The sequence below is a fragment of the Pteropus medius genome, unplaced genomic scaffold (genome assembly GCF_902729225.1).
Source record: "Pteropus medius unplaced genomic scaffold, Ma_sr-lr_union100, whole genome shotgun sequence".
Classification (NCBI taxonomy): Eukaryota; Metazoa; Chordata; class Mammalia; order Chiroptera; family Pteropodidae; genus Pteropus; species Pteropus medius.
The window spans coordinates 51,158,379-51,173,737 of NW_024340849.1; the positions used below are offsets into that span (position 1 = coordinate 51,158,379).

The 15,359-nt window shown below is 35.3% G+C and overlaps 1 pseudogene; it reads left to right on the plus strand.

Moving 5' to 3' along the window:
* The first annotated feature begins 2,445 nt into the window (after positions 1 to 2,445).
* LOC120589714 (uncharacterized) lies at positions 2,446 to 2,564 on the plus strand (annotated as a pseudogene).
* The last annotated feature ends 12,795 nt before the right edge of the window (positions 2,565 to 15,359 follow it).

A 15,359-nucleotide genomic window follows, 5' to 3' on the forward strand; every position in this document is an offset into this window, starting at 1 on the left:
TCCAAAAATTTACATGGAATCATAAAAGATATTACACTACTTGATATCAAACTGTATCACAAGCCTATAGTAACCAAAATAGCATGGTACTGGCACAAGAACAGACACATAGATCAATGGGACAGAATACAGAACCCAGGAATAAATCCATGCCTATATGGTCACTTAATCTTTGACAAAGGAGGCAAGAATATACAATGGGTAAAGGCAGTCTATTCAATAAATGGTGCTGGGAAAACAGGACAGATACATGCAAAAAAAAATTGTACCACCTTACATCATAAACAAGAATAGACTCAAAATGGATTAAAGGCTCATACAAATTTATAGAGAACTTATATAGCTCAACACCACAAACAAACAATTGAGTAAAAAACAAGGAGAGGACCCGAATAGGCATTTCTCCAAAGAAGATGTACAAATGGCCAATAGACATATGAAAAGTTGCTCAACGTCACTGATCATCAGAAATGCAAATTATAACCACAATGAGATCACCTCACACCTATCAACAAACAATTGTTGGTAAGGATATGGAGAAAAGGGTACCTTCACACGCTGTTGGTGGGATTGCAAATTGGTACACTCACTATGGAAAACAGTTTGGAGGTTCCTCAAAAATTAAAAATAGAACTACCTTATGATGCATCAATTGTTCTTCTGAGTGTTTATCCAAAGAAAACAAAAACACTAATTTGAAAAGATATATGCCCCCTCTTTTCACTGCAGCACTATTTATCATAGTCAAGATATGGAACCAACCTAAGTGTCCATTAATACAAAAGATATGATGCATACATACAATGGAATATTACTCAGCCATAAAAAATGAAATATTGCTTTAGTGACAACATAGCTGGACCTAGAGGGTATTATGCTAAGTGAAATAAGTCAGACAGAGAAAGACAAAAACCCTATGATTTCACTTGTACGTGAAATTTAAAGACCAAAACAGAAACAGACTCATAGATAAAAACTAGTGACTGCCAGATGAGAGGAAGGTTGAGGGGCTGAGTGAAAAATGTGAAGGGATTAAGAAGTACAACTTGATAGTTACAAAATAGTTATGGGAATGGGAAATACAGCATAGGGAGTAAAGTCAATAATATTGTATTAACTATGTATCTTGCCAGGTGGGTAATAGACTAATTGAGGGGATCACTTCATAAGTTAAATAAATGTCTAACCACTATACTTTACATCTGAAACTAATATAAAATAATTTTGAATGCCAATCATAATTAAATATTAAAAAAATAATTTTATTTAATAATTTTTATTTTTGGTTTTGCTATTGTCAACACTTTTATTCTATTATTATAGACATGTAAAAAAGGATTTTGAAGGTGTATTTTCAAAACGTCATACTCTAATTCTGGATAAAATTTTACTTTTAAATTATATTGAGGTTTCAGTGTTTTTCAGAACATTTCAGAGATTTCAGTGGTTTTTTCTTTGCAGTCAGGCAGACCCTACATTCATGTCTAGACTCTGTGACTTACTAGTAATATATGGTGTGTAATTTAACTGCTCTTAGCCTCAAGTTCTTTTCTATGTGGGTTAATACAACTAACATGCCAGATTAAATGAAATAATTGAGGTAGTTATTTAGCATGGTACCCAGGACACGGTAGCAATCAATCGGTCATTGTTATTTGTGATACCTTAAAGTAAACAAGAAGTATTAAGAGATCTATACAAAAGCATGTTATATTTCTTGTTATTTATAAGCATTCTGGCATAGACTACAAAAAGTTTCATATCAAGTGAACAAAATGGCATTATTTTGGCTATGGTTTACATTAGACAATTATTGTGTGTTATAGTTAGAAATATTATGACTATTAACTTGGATTATTGAAATTTTATAGACTGTAACATATCTATATGAAGTGTCAGTGATGGAAAACTTTCATTTGAATCTTCTTTTAGGTAACATGATATTTCATTTATTCCCTAAATATGCCTTTTTTTTCATTCACTTACTTATCAAACAGTTATTGAGCGTCTACAATTTACAATTCACTAGGCTGAGTGCTAGAGACACTACAATGAAAGAGACGAGTTCTTGGCCTTGATGACTTCATGGTCTAATGTGGAAGATCAAGCTATTCACAGAGATTCATAGAGATATAGGAGCATCAAAGAGAAACCCTAATTGGAAGGGGCTGAGATATAGAAAGCTTCCTGGAGAAGAATGAACTTGGATGAAATCTTCAAGAGTAGATGGCAGTGGAGAGAAGGGTGTCCCAGGCAGAAGTGATACATGAACAAACACAGAGATGAGAATTTTGAAGATGCACAAGATGGAAGGCAAACAATTTAGTCATCTGAAATGTAAGCTGCAAGACAGGAAGTGCTGAGGGCTGATATTAAGAGGAGAACAGGTCTTGGAAGCCATTATGTGTCATGTTAAGGAACTTGTATGTTAATAATATTGATTTGGTCTACGGCTGTGCTACCCTGAACAAGCCCGATCCTGTCTGATCTTGGAAGCTAAGCAGGGTCGGGCCTGGTTAGTACTTGGATGGGAGACCACCTAGGAAGACCAGGTGCTGTAGGTGTAAAAATTAATAATAATAATAAATAAGGAATTGTAAGCTGACAAGGTCCTCGCAGTCTCTGAGGTCAACCAAGAGTGCCTCGCCTAAAAAAACAATAATATTGATTTGGCAAGTTTTGAAGGTCTTAAAACAAAAAAATGATATGATCAGATGCACATTTTCTGAGGATGTCTCTGACTGCTTCAGGGAGGGAAGATAAGATAAGAGAACATTGATGAAAACTGAGATGCCAGGTTGGAAGCTGTTGCTGTGTTCTAGATGAGAGATGATAATGGCTTGTATAAGAGAGTACTAGTAAAGATAGGGAGAAGTGATACTGAGGAGGTAAAGTAAACGAGAAAGGAGTGATAAAGAAGAGGGAGGAGTCTGGGTTAATCAGGAAAATGGTATAAGAGGAATATTTTCACAGATGGAGGAAAAGAGGAGGAGCAAGCTTAGGGAAGTCTGTGGATTCAGCCTGAGGCTGAATGTGTTTATATGACTCAGTGAGGATGCTCATTAGGCACTTGGTAGTCAAGAAAGAAGCCAATGGAAAGTTTGAGTTGAATATACGTAGTTGGGTATCTCCAGTATACGGGTAGAAATGAAATCAAAGATTTGTGGAGAGTATGTTGAGTGCAGATAGAGTGAGGAGGAAACTGAGGGAGGAAATGTTGGAGAGTGTGGGAGAGCTGGGAAAACTATCTTGTTGCAGAAGCAAAGAGAGTGAAGTGTTTCAGGAAGGAGAGAACAATGTAACAATTATAGCAAACAGTCACAGTAAGATAATTAATGAAAGATGTTTAATGGATTTGGGCAATTGGAAGGTAACATGTGACTATAGTGAGAACACTTTTGCAGGGATAAGAAGAAGTCAAGTAATAACAATGGGCTAAGGAGTGGCTAAGAGTGGACAATGCATGTAGATTTTTCAAAACTTTTTGTTTTAGAAACATTTAACATTTATAAAGATAGAACAGAATAACAAACCCCTCTATGCCAATCACCCAGCTTCAACAATGGTCATCTTATGGCTATCTTATTTCATCTGTACCATCTCTTATTTGAGCCTATTTCCTATTATTTTTAAAGCAAATCTCAGACACCATATTATTTCAGCAAGTTAAGGGCTCTTTAAAGCTATTATAACCACAATACCATTATTCTAAACTATTCCTTAAATAACTTTAAGTAAGGGAAGAAAAGAAATCTGACAGTAGAGAGAAATGCAAAGTCAAGGGAAACTTTTAGGATAAGTAATATTGAACATGTTTATAGAATGAAAAGTAAAGTTACTAGAGAAAAAGATGCAAGTTTCATGAGAAAGAGAAGCTGGTTGACATAGTCAAGTCCTAGAGAAGATGTGGGGACAGGGGACCACATGGTTCGGAGAACCATGGAGAGGAAGAAGGGGCATCTTCTGGGCTGGAGAGAAGAGAGATAGTGATGGTGTATTTTGTAAGTAGGAGGTAAGATAATATGCCGACAGTAAGAGGATTGAGGTTGAGGTGTTGACAGAGGAGAGATGGAGGTGTCCAATAGACCTTTAGTGAAAGAAGAAAAAGAGATGACACTGGACCTGATGCAGGAGACTAAAAGTGCTTAGGGCCATAGCAGGTATGGGAGGGTTTCTCCAGCGGCACTCGGAGGCCTGACTGGCAGGGAAGGTGGAAACAGCTTGTGGTGTGTGCAGAGTCAGTACTTGAGGATGAAGTGTACTGGACAGTGCTCCAGGTTGTGGTTTTCCCAAGTAAGGATAAAAAAATGATAGTAGAGAAAGAAACTGTATTTTGTTGAACATGTAGTCCATGACGGCACCCTGGGTGAGTAGAAAGGAAAGAGATGAAGGTAAAATAAGCAACCAAAGTTAATTTAGGTTAAAGTTCTTTTCAAGATTGAAGGGCAGAAAGAGTGAGAATGAGAATGTGGAAAGTACCTCACTGGTTCTCAACCTTGGTTGCTCTTTAGAATCAATCCAGGAGCTTAAAAAAAAATAAAACAATGTCTATGGTTGGACTCTACTCTCAGTGACTCTACTCTACTAGGTCTGCGTGGGTCCTGAGTATTGGTATTTGTTTTGCTTTGCTTTGTTTAGTCTGCCTAGTGTTTTTATTTTTAATAGAGTTTACTTTTTAAGGCATTTTTAGATTTATAGAAAAATTGGGTGGAAAGTACAGAGAGTTACCTTATGCCCACTGTCCATACTCTTCCCCACAACCTAACCTCTCTCTATCAAAGTCTTACACCAGAGTGGTACATTTATTACAACTGGAGGGGAGTAAAGAATTGTTCCTCTACCCTCTTAGATTCAATATCTGAAAATTAAACTGACCAAGGACAGATTAACAGGAAAAAATAGAGTTTATTTATATGTATAATACACATACACACGGGAGACCTCATTGATGAATAACTGAAAAGAGTGGTTAGAATTTAGGTCTTATATACCATATTAACAAAGAGAGACACATTATGAAGCAGTGTCAATACAAAAGAGAGGGGTTTGGGCTTCTAGGGGAAATAAATTATGGGGAGGTAAATATATGGGGAAACTAATGAGAGTTAAGTGTTATTTTAGAAAGGTCTGTTATGCAGACTCCATCTTTTGTAGTCTCCAGGGTGATAAGAGTGTCTCTTGGTATAGGAGAAGGAGAAAGATCATATACATATGCAGCTTTTAATGAAATATACATAAAAGTTTTCCTTTCACAAAGAAAAATTTATACTTTGCCTTTAAACAGAAACAAGGAAGGTAAAGAGTTTTTCCTGCATCTGTTTCTCAATTGCTTTCAGCTCAAAATAATAATTATGCCACTGTGGCATATTTTAGGGTTGCATATTCTGAATCACTTCACAGTCGATAAATGTACATAAACACATCAATATCACCCAAAGTACACGGTTTATATTAGAATTCATACTTCGTGTATATTCTATGAGTTTATATGTATATATAATGATATGTATCCACATTATAGTATCATGTAGAATAATTTCGCTGCCCTAAAAATCCTATGTGCTTTGTGTATTCATCCTGCTTCCCCCAAACTCCTGGCAACAACTGACATTTTAACTGTCTCCATAGTTTTCTTCTTCCAAAACGTCATACAATTGGAATCATAGTCTGTATCCTTTTCAGACTGGTTTCTTTCACCTAGCAATGTGTACTTACGTTTCTTCCATATCTTTTCATGGCTTTCATTTCTTTTCATCACTGAATACTGTTCCATTGTGTGAATGTAACACGGTTCATCTACTGAAGGACATCTTGGTTGTTTCTAAGTTTTAGCAATTATAAATAAAGAATACTATAAACATTCATGTGTAATTTTTTGTGTGGACACTATTTTTCAACTAATTCAGGTAAATACCAAAGAGCACAAAAGCTGGATCATATAGTGAGAGTGTTTTTAATTTTGTAAGAAGCTGCCACACTGTCTTCCAAAGTAAATGTACCATTTTGCATTCTCACCAGCAATGAATGAGACTTCCTGCTGCTCCACATCCTCACCATTATTTGGTGTGGCACTGGTATTTTCAAAATTTCCAGGTGATAATGTGTAGCCAGATTTGGGAACATTAAAGAAGAAAAATAGGCCATGTTCATCTGAAATAGAGTAGTTTTTTGACTTGGATCATATGTGGGTATATCTTAGGAGGTTCAAATCATTGAGAGATGGTAATAGCTGTCCCAGGTTTTAATTGTTTCCTTTTACAGTTTAACATGTGAAGTTCTGAAAACGTTAAGTGACTTGTATAGGTCATCTAGCAAGTAATGACAGTAGAGAACAGACTGAAAAAATGCAGTCTTGTTCTTTAAACAGATACAGAATTAAATAATCCATTTGCTTTCCTCTTATACCTTTCTTTCCAATAACACATTAACTTTCCAAGTAAATCATCATAAATAAAAAACTTTTTTTTTCCTGATGAAGATATGTGAACCAGGAGAGCAATAACAAGGTCCATGCTATGATATGTAAATATCAGCTTGTCACATTTATTTGCATTGGGGGCTAACTTTCTGATTTATAACTTCCACAGAAATAAGATTTCACTTAGTTGTACAGTTGTTCCTGACTCTTGAAATAAGGAGATGATTTGGGCATAGTATTTAAATGTCATTATTTAAAAAAAAAATTTAAAGAAAAACTTGTGATACAGAATGCAGGAACCCATAAGAAGTCATTTTTTCCTCTTTTTAATTAAAAAAGGAAATCCAATTTTGAATATAATACATTTATTTAAAAAAATAAATTATCGAACAACCCTCTACATAAAGCTAGCTTTGTGCCAGAATTAAGGACTTTACGTTTTTTTTGAAATCCTGTGACAACAGATAATATTGCTATTCAATTTTACAGTGAAGAAACAGAACAGGGGGAGTGAAGTCACTTGCTCAAGGTCTCAGAGAGAGTAAGTCCTATGCAGAGCTGAGTTTTGAACCCAGAAGATCTCACTGACTTAATCAGTCTGCCATGCTGAAATAGCATGTGTCTGATGGGGGCTTCTCCCTTTTGACAAAACAACAAACCAAAAAAAAAAAAAAAATCCACTTTGTATACTCTGAACATGCAAAACACATAAAAAAAGGGGGGAAAAAACTTAGCTTAGCTTAGCTGAGGTAAAGTAAGTGCAAGTTGAAGAGATTATTATACACTCCCCAAACTCACATGTTTTTCTTAACAGAGCATATTTGATAACGTTCATATGTAGCTTTTAATGAAATATGTATAAAAGCTTCAGGAAACTGATAATTTGTTACATTTATCTATTATAGAACAATGGACTTTTAGAGAACAAAGGGACTTTTGATTTTGTGCAGTCAGGCAATTTCACTTTATAGAGGAGACGTCAGGGCTTAGAAAGTTTAAGTGACTTTTTAAATGTTACATACCCTGTTGAAAGTTGGATGAGAACTAGCAGAAGTCAAAATTTTTCATTAAATTAGTTTCTCATGTAGTCAATTCGCTCTAGATTCTGTCAACAGATGGTCATTGGTACCAATTCAATGCCTACAGGAATCCCCAATTTAGGTTGTGGCGAAGGAGACTTTACTCAGTGCAAACAGCTCAACTGTGATACAGCATGGCTGTGGAACAGCTCAATAGTGTTACAGCTCAATTACGAGACAGCATGGCTGAGGAACAGCACACCTGTGAGGCAGTCCTAGGGGTGAGCCAGCTCAGTCCCTCTCCAGCTTGACAGCTCTGCCCTGCTCCAGTCTGCCCTGACATCTCTGTTCCACTCAGACCCATTGAGATAGGGCAGCTCTGCTCTGCTCTGATCTGATGAGATGTCTTCCGTGTTTCAGCTCCAGCCAGGAAAACAGCAGTCTTCAATGGAAAGGGAAAGCATACTCTCCACCAAGAGGGGAGCTGACTGACTTGTATAGAGAGAAGTGGCCACCCCTGCTCCCTGATTAGCCCATTCTCATGCAAATGAGTCCTCACAGTTTGATAGGTCCAAAAAGCACTGTCCCGATTGGTCAGAATGGATCTGCTCTGATTGGTGTGAATGAGGATATAGCTGCACAGCTCTGATTGGATGGGGAAAGTCTCAGTCTTCCTGGTTGAAATAGGATTCCAGAATTCCTTTATAAGGGTTAGCTCAGATGGCTGGACCACAGTGCAGGCAGTCAGTTCCGTTCAGGCTTCTCCCTAGAGTGGGCTTGGGTGAAAGGCCCCTGTTTAGAAATGACTGCTAGGCTCTATTTTTAAATTTGACCCTAGTTAGCTACCAGAACTCTTCTTGGTAGGTATCTTCTTTTTCAGACTTGATAATTCTTACATTTCTTTGGTAATATTACTTTATTATCAAAGAAATGTAAGAATTAATATTCTTACATTTCTTACACAAATGTAAGAAATGTAATATTACATTAAATTTAATGATTTACCGCATTTTTGATACACATATGGTTAAGCCAGAAGCTTTAGAATTTCATAACATCTTTACAATTCACACATAACATAATGGTCAATATAATCATTTAAATTTCCTTTTTTTTTTTTTGGCATTTTGAGTGATTATGACCCTGGGTTTACATTTATTTATTTCTGATTTTTATCTCACCTATGAAGTACAGATCATTACTTATCAAATGTATTATATATTGAAGTTTAGCAGTTGACCAGACATTTTCAATGATATTATTAGGAAATTATTTTTTTAAAATTTAATTTCTTGTGGCATTTTTATCCTCATCATATAAATTTAGGATAAAATACTGGAACTTAAACTTGGTCATTGGCAGGTTTCTCTCACTTGGAAGTGAATGACTTAACCAGGAAGAATAAAACCTTCAGTTTTTGCTCTGTTCCACCCAGCTTTATTGAGACATAATCGACATATAACATTGAGTAAGTTTTAAGTGTACAATGTGATTATTTTATACATGTATATATTGTGAAATGTTTACCCCACTAAGATTTGTTAATATATTCTTCACCTCACACAATTACCATTTATTTGTTGTTGTCTAGTAAGAACATTTAAGACCTACTCTCTTAGCAACTTCTAAGTATACAACAGAGTATTGTTAACTATAGTCACTATTCTATATATTAGATTCTCAGAACTTATTCTTCTTATACCTGGAAGTTTGTACCCTTTGGCCAACTTCTCATTTCCCCTGCTCCCTACAGCCCCTGGCAACCACTAATCTACTCTCTATTTCTATGAGTTTGGCTTTTTTAGATTCTACATCTAGTAAGATCATACTGTATTTGTATTTGTCAGTCTGACTTATTTCATGTAGCATAATACCTTCTAAGTTCATCCATGTTGTCTCAAAAGGCAGAATTTCTCTTTTTTTGGCTGAATAATATTCTATTTTGTAGAAAAATGTATTTTACATTTTCTTCATCCATTCATCTATCAATGAACATTTAGATTGTTTTCCTATCTTGGCTATTGTGAATAATGCTGTAATAAATATAGAAGGGGCAGATGACTCTTCAAAATCCTGATTTCCTTTTCACACAGAAGCGAAATTGCTGGGTTATATGATAGTTCTATTTTTAAATTTTTGAGAAACATTCATACTGTTTTCCACAGTGGCTACACCAACTTACATTCCTCCAACGGTGTAGAAGGATTCCCTTTTCTCCACATCATCATCAACATTTATCTCTTATCTTTAGAATAATAGCCATTCTAACAGGTGTTAATTGATATATCATTGTGGTTAGATTTTCATTTTCCTGATAATTAGTGATGCTCAGCACTTTTTATGTATTTTTTTAGTATCTTGTATTTCTTCTTTGGAAAATGTCTATTCAGATCTTTTGCCTCATGTTTTTTTTAACTCTCTTCGTTTTGTTTTGTTTTGTTTTGTTTTGTTTAAATGCCAGTTTAGTTATTTGTTTTCATACTATATAACAATTTTTTTTAACATTTTATTTTCTTATTTACCACTTCCCCTCTCCCCCTTCCCTTCTGGTAACCACTAGTCCATTGTCCACGTCCATGAGTCTCTTTCTTTGTCCTATTCATTTGTTGCTTTTAGGTTTATAACCCAAAAATAAGTGATATTATATGATTTTCAACTTTTTCTGTCTGGCTTATTTTGCTTAGCATGATTATTTCAAGGTCCATCCATGTTATTGCAAATGGCAGTGTTTCATCTCTTCTTATGGCTTAGTAATATTCCATTGTATAATATGTACCACAGTTTCTTTAGCCAACCATCTATCACAGGACATTTAGGTTGCTTCTATGTCCTGGCTGCTATGAACATCGGTGAGCATATATCTTTTCTAATATGAGTTTTCAAGTCTTTGGGGTAAATACCCAATAGAGGGATTGCTGGATCATATGGTAGGTCAATTCTTTGTTTTTTGAGGAACCTTCATACTGCTTTCCATAGTGGCCATACCAATTTGCAGTCTCACAAGCAGTGTATGAGAGTTCCTATTTCTCCACATCCTCTCCAATATTTGTTATTACTTGTCCTGTTGATTATAGCCATTCTAACAGGTGTGAGATGGTATCTCATTGTGGTTTTGATTTGCATTTCCCTAATAGATAGTGATGTTGAGCATCTTTTCATATATTTGTTGACCATTTGTACATCCTCTAGGGAGAAGTGTCTGTTCAGGTCCTCTGCCTGTTTTTTGATTAGATTGTTTGTTTTTTCATTGTTATTGAATTGTATGAGTTCTTTGTATATTTTGGATATTAGGCCTTTATCAGAGGTATTGCTTGCAAATACATTTCCCCATTCGGATGGTTGTCTCTTTACCCTGTTGACAATTTCTGTGCTGAGCAGAAGCTTTTTAGTTTGACGTAGTCCCATTCATCTATTTTTGCTCTTACTTTCCTTGCCTTTGAGGTTAAATTTATAAAATCCTCTTTAAGTCCAATACTCTTTAGTTCCTATGTTTTCTTCTATGCATTTTATTGTTTCAGGTCTTATATTCAGGTTCTTAATTCATTTGGAGTTAATTTTGGTGTATGGTGATAGACAACAGTCTAGTTTCATTCTTTGGCAGGTGGCTTCCCAGTTTTCCCAGCACCACTTATTGAAGAGACTTTCCTTTCTCCATTGTATGTTTTTGGCTTTTTTGTTGAAAATTATTTGCCCATATAAATATGGGTTTACTTCTGGACTCTTGATTCTGTTCCACTTGTCCATGTGTCTACTTTTCTGCCAATACCATGCCATTTTGATTACTGTCGCTTTGCAGTATAATTTGAAGTTGAGTAGAGTGATGCCTCCAGCTTTGTTCTTTTTTCTCAGGATGGCTTTGGTAATTTGGGGTCTTTTGTGCTTCCATACAAATCTGATGATTTTTTGTTCTATTTTTTTAAAACATAATGATGGGATTTTGATGGGGATTGCATTAAATCTGTATAATGCTTTAGGTAATAAGGTCATCTTAACTATGTTGATTCTTCCAATCCAAGAGCACAAAATATCTTTCCATTTTTTTGTATTTTCTACAATTTCTTTTAATAGGGTCTTCTAGTTTTCATCATATAGGTCCTTCACAGTTTGACTTTTTCATTTCCTATTTGTATGCCTTTTATATCTTTCTCTTATCTGATTGCACTTGCTAGGACCTCCAATGTTATATTGAATAACAGTGGCCATAGTGGAGAGACTTGTCTTATTCCTGATCTTAGAGGGAAGGTTTTTAGTTTTTCACCATTAAGTATAATGTTGGCTGAGGGTTTGTCATGTATGGTCTTCATTTTGTTAAGGTACTTTCCTTCTATATCGATTTTGTTAAGTGCTTTGATCATAAGTGGGTGCTGTATCTTTTCGAAGGCTTTTCTGTATGATTTTATGATTCTTATATTTTAATTTGTTTATGTGGTGTATCATATTAATTGATTTGTGTGTGTTGAACCATCCCTGTGCCCCTGGGATGAAGCCCACTTGATTGTGGTGTATAATCTTTTTAATATGTTGCTGTATTAAGGTTCACCAGTAACTTATTTAGGATTTTTGCATCTATATTCATGAGAGATATTGGTCTGTAGTTTTCTTTTTTGTGTGTTATCTTTGCCAGGTTTTTGTATCAAGGTAATATTGGCCTCATAAAATGAGTCAGGAAGTATTGCCTCCTTTTTGATTTTTTGGAAGAGTTTGAGGAGAATAGGTATTAAATCTTCTTTGAATGTTTGTTAGAATTCACTGATGAAGCCATCCGATCCTGGACTTTTACTTTTTGGTAGGTTTTTGATGACCGTTTCAGTTTCCATACTGCTGATTGGTCTATTTAGATTTTCCAGATCTTCTTGATTCAGTCTAGGAAGATTGTATTTTCATAAGTACTGGTCCATTTCTTCTAGGTTATTAAATTTGGTGTTCTATACTTTTCCATAGTATTCTTGTATGATCCTTTGTATTTCTGCAGTGTCTGTCATAATTTCCCCTCTTTGGTCTCTGATTTTGTTTATTTGTGTCCTTTCTCTTTTTTCTTTAGTGAGTCTAGTCCGGGATTTGTCAATTTTGTTCACCTTCTCAAAGAACCAGCTTTTTGTTGCATTTATTTTTTCTATTGCTTTTGTTTGTTTGTTTCAATATGATTTATTTCTGCTCTAATTTTGTTTATTTCTTTCTTTCTGCTGATTTTAAGCTTCATTTGTTCTTCCTTTTCTAGTTTGTTTAAGATGAAGCATCAGGTTGTTTATTTTGGCTTGTTTTTGGTTTTGGATTTAGGCCTGTAATGACATGAACTTTCCTCTTATGACCGCTTTTGCTGTGCCCCCAAAGTGTTGATATGTTATACTATCATTATCATTCATTTTTATGTATCTCTTGGTTTCTCTTTTTATTTCTTCTCTGACCCAGTTATTCTTCAGTCGTATGTTATTTAATCTCCATGTATTTGTGGTTCTTTCTGCTTTCTTTTTACAGTTGATCTCTAGTTTCAAAGCATTATGATCAGAGAATATGGTTGGTATCATTTCAACCCTCTTATATTTGTTGCGTCTATCTCTGTGTCTCAGTATGTGGTCGATTCTTGAGAATGTTCCATGTGCATTAGAGAAGAATGTATAAGCAGCTGTTTTGGGATGGAAGGCTCTGTAAATATCAATTATGTCAAGTTGGTCTAAAGTATCATTTAAGGATGTTGTTGATTTTCTGTTTGGATGATCTGTCCACATCTGACAGTGGAGTATTTAGGTCCCCTGCTATGATAGTGTTTTGGTCTGTTTCTCCTTTTAGTTCTGTTAGTAATTGCTTTACATATTTCAGGGTTCTCTGATTGGGAGCATAGATATTAATAAGTGTTATGTCCTCTTGGTTCATGATTCCCTTTATCATTATAAAGGATCCCTCAGTATCTTTTTTACCTTTTTGATTTTGAAGTCTACTGCATCCTTTATTAGTACTGCTACTCCCACTTCTCTCTGAATGCCATTTGCTTGAAATATCATTTTCCACTTTTTCACTTTGAGTCTATATTTGTCTTTGGAACAGAGATGTGTCTCCTGGAGACAGCATATGGTTGGGTTTTGTTTTTTGACCCAGTCTACAACTCTGTGCCTTTTTATTGGTGAGTTCTGTCCATTTACATTTAGGATGATTGTTGAAATATGAGGTCTTCTCATAGCCATTTTATCTTTTGCTTTCTGATAGCTCTGTGTTTCCATTCCTTTTTTGTCCTTGTATTTCTGTTTTCTTTATTTTGGTTGGCTTTTGTGGGTTTTCCCTCTGGTCCTTCTTGTTTTATGTTATATACTTCGGTTCAAAATCTTTGGCCCGTGGTTACCATTATGAATATGTAAAGGATAGTTGTATATATACAGTCGTCCCTTTTCTTCTGCATGTGCCTTATTTCCATTCCCCTTTTCGAATTTGGATCTTTGAATCCTCCCCTTTTCAGTCATTGTTGTCTCATTTTGTCCCTATGTATGCTGAACATTCATTACTATCTTGCTATAGCAAATATCTTCTTATTTTAAGGTTATAATGCCCTGTTCGTAGTAAGGGTTGCACTCCTCTGTTTTTATCACCCTACTAGTCACCTTACTCCTAATTATGCTTTTTTTTTTTTGTCATTTTGTTTTAGGTGAGCTGACCTCTTTCAGTATTTCCTGTAGTACAAGCCTCATAGAATAGAATACCCTCAATTTTTATATGTTTGCAAAGGTCTTTATTTCTCCTTCATAACTAAAGAAGAGCTTAGGTGATACATTATTCTTGGCTGGTAGTTCTTTTCATTTAATAGTTTGAATATTTGATTACACTCCTTTCTGGCTTGTAAGGTTTGTGCTGAGAAGTCTGACGATAATCTAATGAGTTTTCCTTTATAAGTTACTGTGTTCTTTTCCCTGGCTGCCTTGAGAATTCTGTCTTTGTTGTTGATTTTTGATAATTTTGATATGATGTGTCTTGGTGAAGGCCTTTTTGGTTGAGATAATTGTGTGTTCTATTGACTTCTTGATTCCAAGCTCCAGCTCATTCCTTAGGTTTGGGAAATTTTCGTCAACTATTTGTCTGAAAATGCTTTCTAATCTCTGCTCCTTTTTCTCCCCTTCGAGAATTCCCACTATTCTTATGTTTCCTCTCCTGATGGTATCAGATAGTTCTTGTATTTCTCTTTCATTATTTTTCATTCTTCAGTTTCTTTCTTCTTCCTTCTGATTTATTTCTATATTCTTGTCTTTGATATCACTGATCCTTTCCTCTATTTGGTCGACTCTATTTCCCAAGCTTGTTATTTCATTTTTCAGCTTTTGTAGTTTGTTCTTTATCTCCAGAAGGTCTATTCAGTTATTTTTGAGGGTTTCAATCTCCTTGCTAAAGAACTCATTCATTGTTTTTTCAATTCCTGAAATTGTTGATATGATTCATTTAGAATCTCACTGAGTTTTTTCAGAAGTATCATCCTGAATTCTCTGTCATTTAAGTTGCATATTTTTATGTCTGCAAGCTTATTTTCTGGAGATTTTTCTCTTTCTTTCTGAGATGCCTTGTCATCTTGGTTGTTCATGGTGTTTAATGGACTATTTCTCCACCTGGGCATTAATGGAAGTGTGTTCTGCTTCCCCCGAAAGATTTATTATAAAATGGTCCCTAGCCTTTTGCAAATAAGGTTATTTTCTTTTGGTTTCCATTAGGTGGTGTCTAAACTTCTTGGATCTCTGCTTTATATAAAGTGTTAATAATGTCTTTTTTCTCCTTGTAGATGTTTAATCATGCTCGCTACCCTCTGTCTCAGTTCCTGTCAGTGTTAGTGACAGTTTTGGTAGTGTTTGCTCAGATTCCCCTGGGGCTCCACGATGATCCATCTTGGAGTTTATAGGGAAAGGGACCCTCTGGGTTGGGGATTAGAGGCTGTGGCTCAGCCTCAGGTT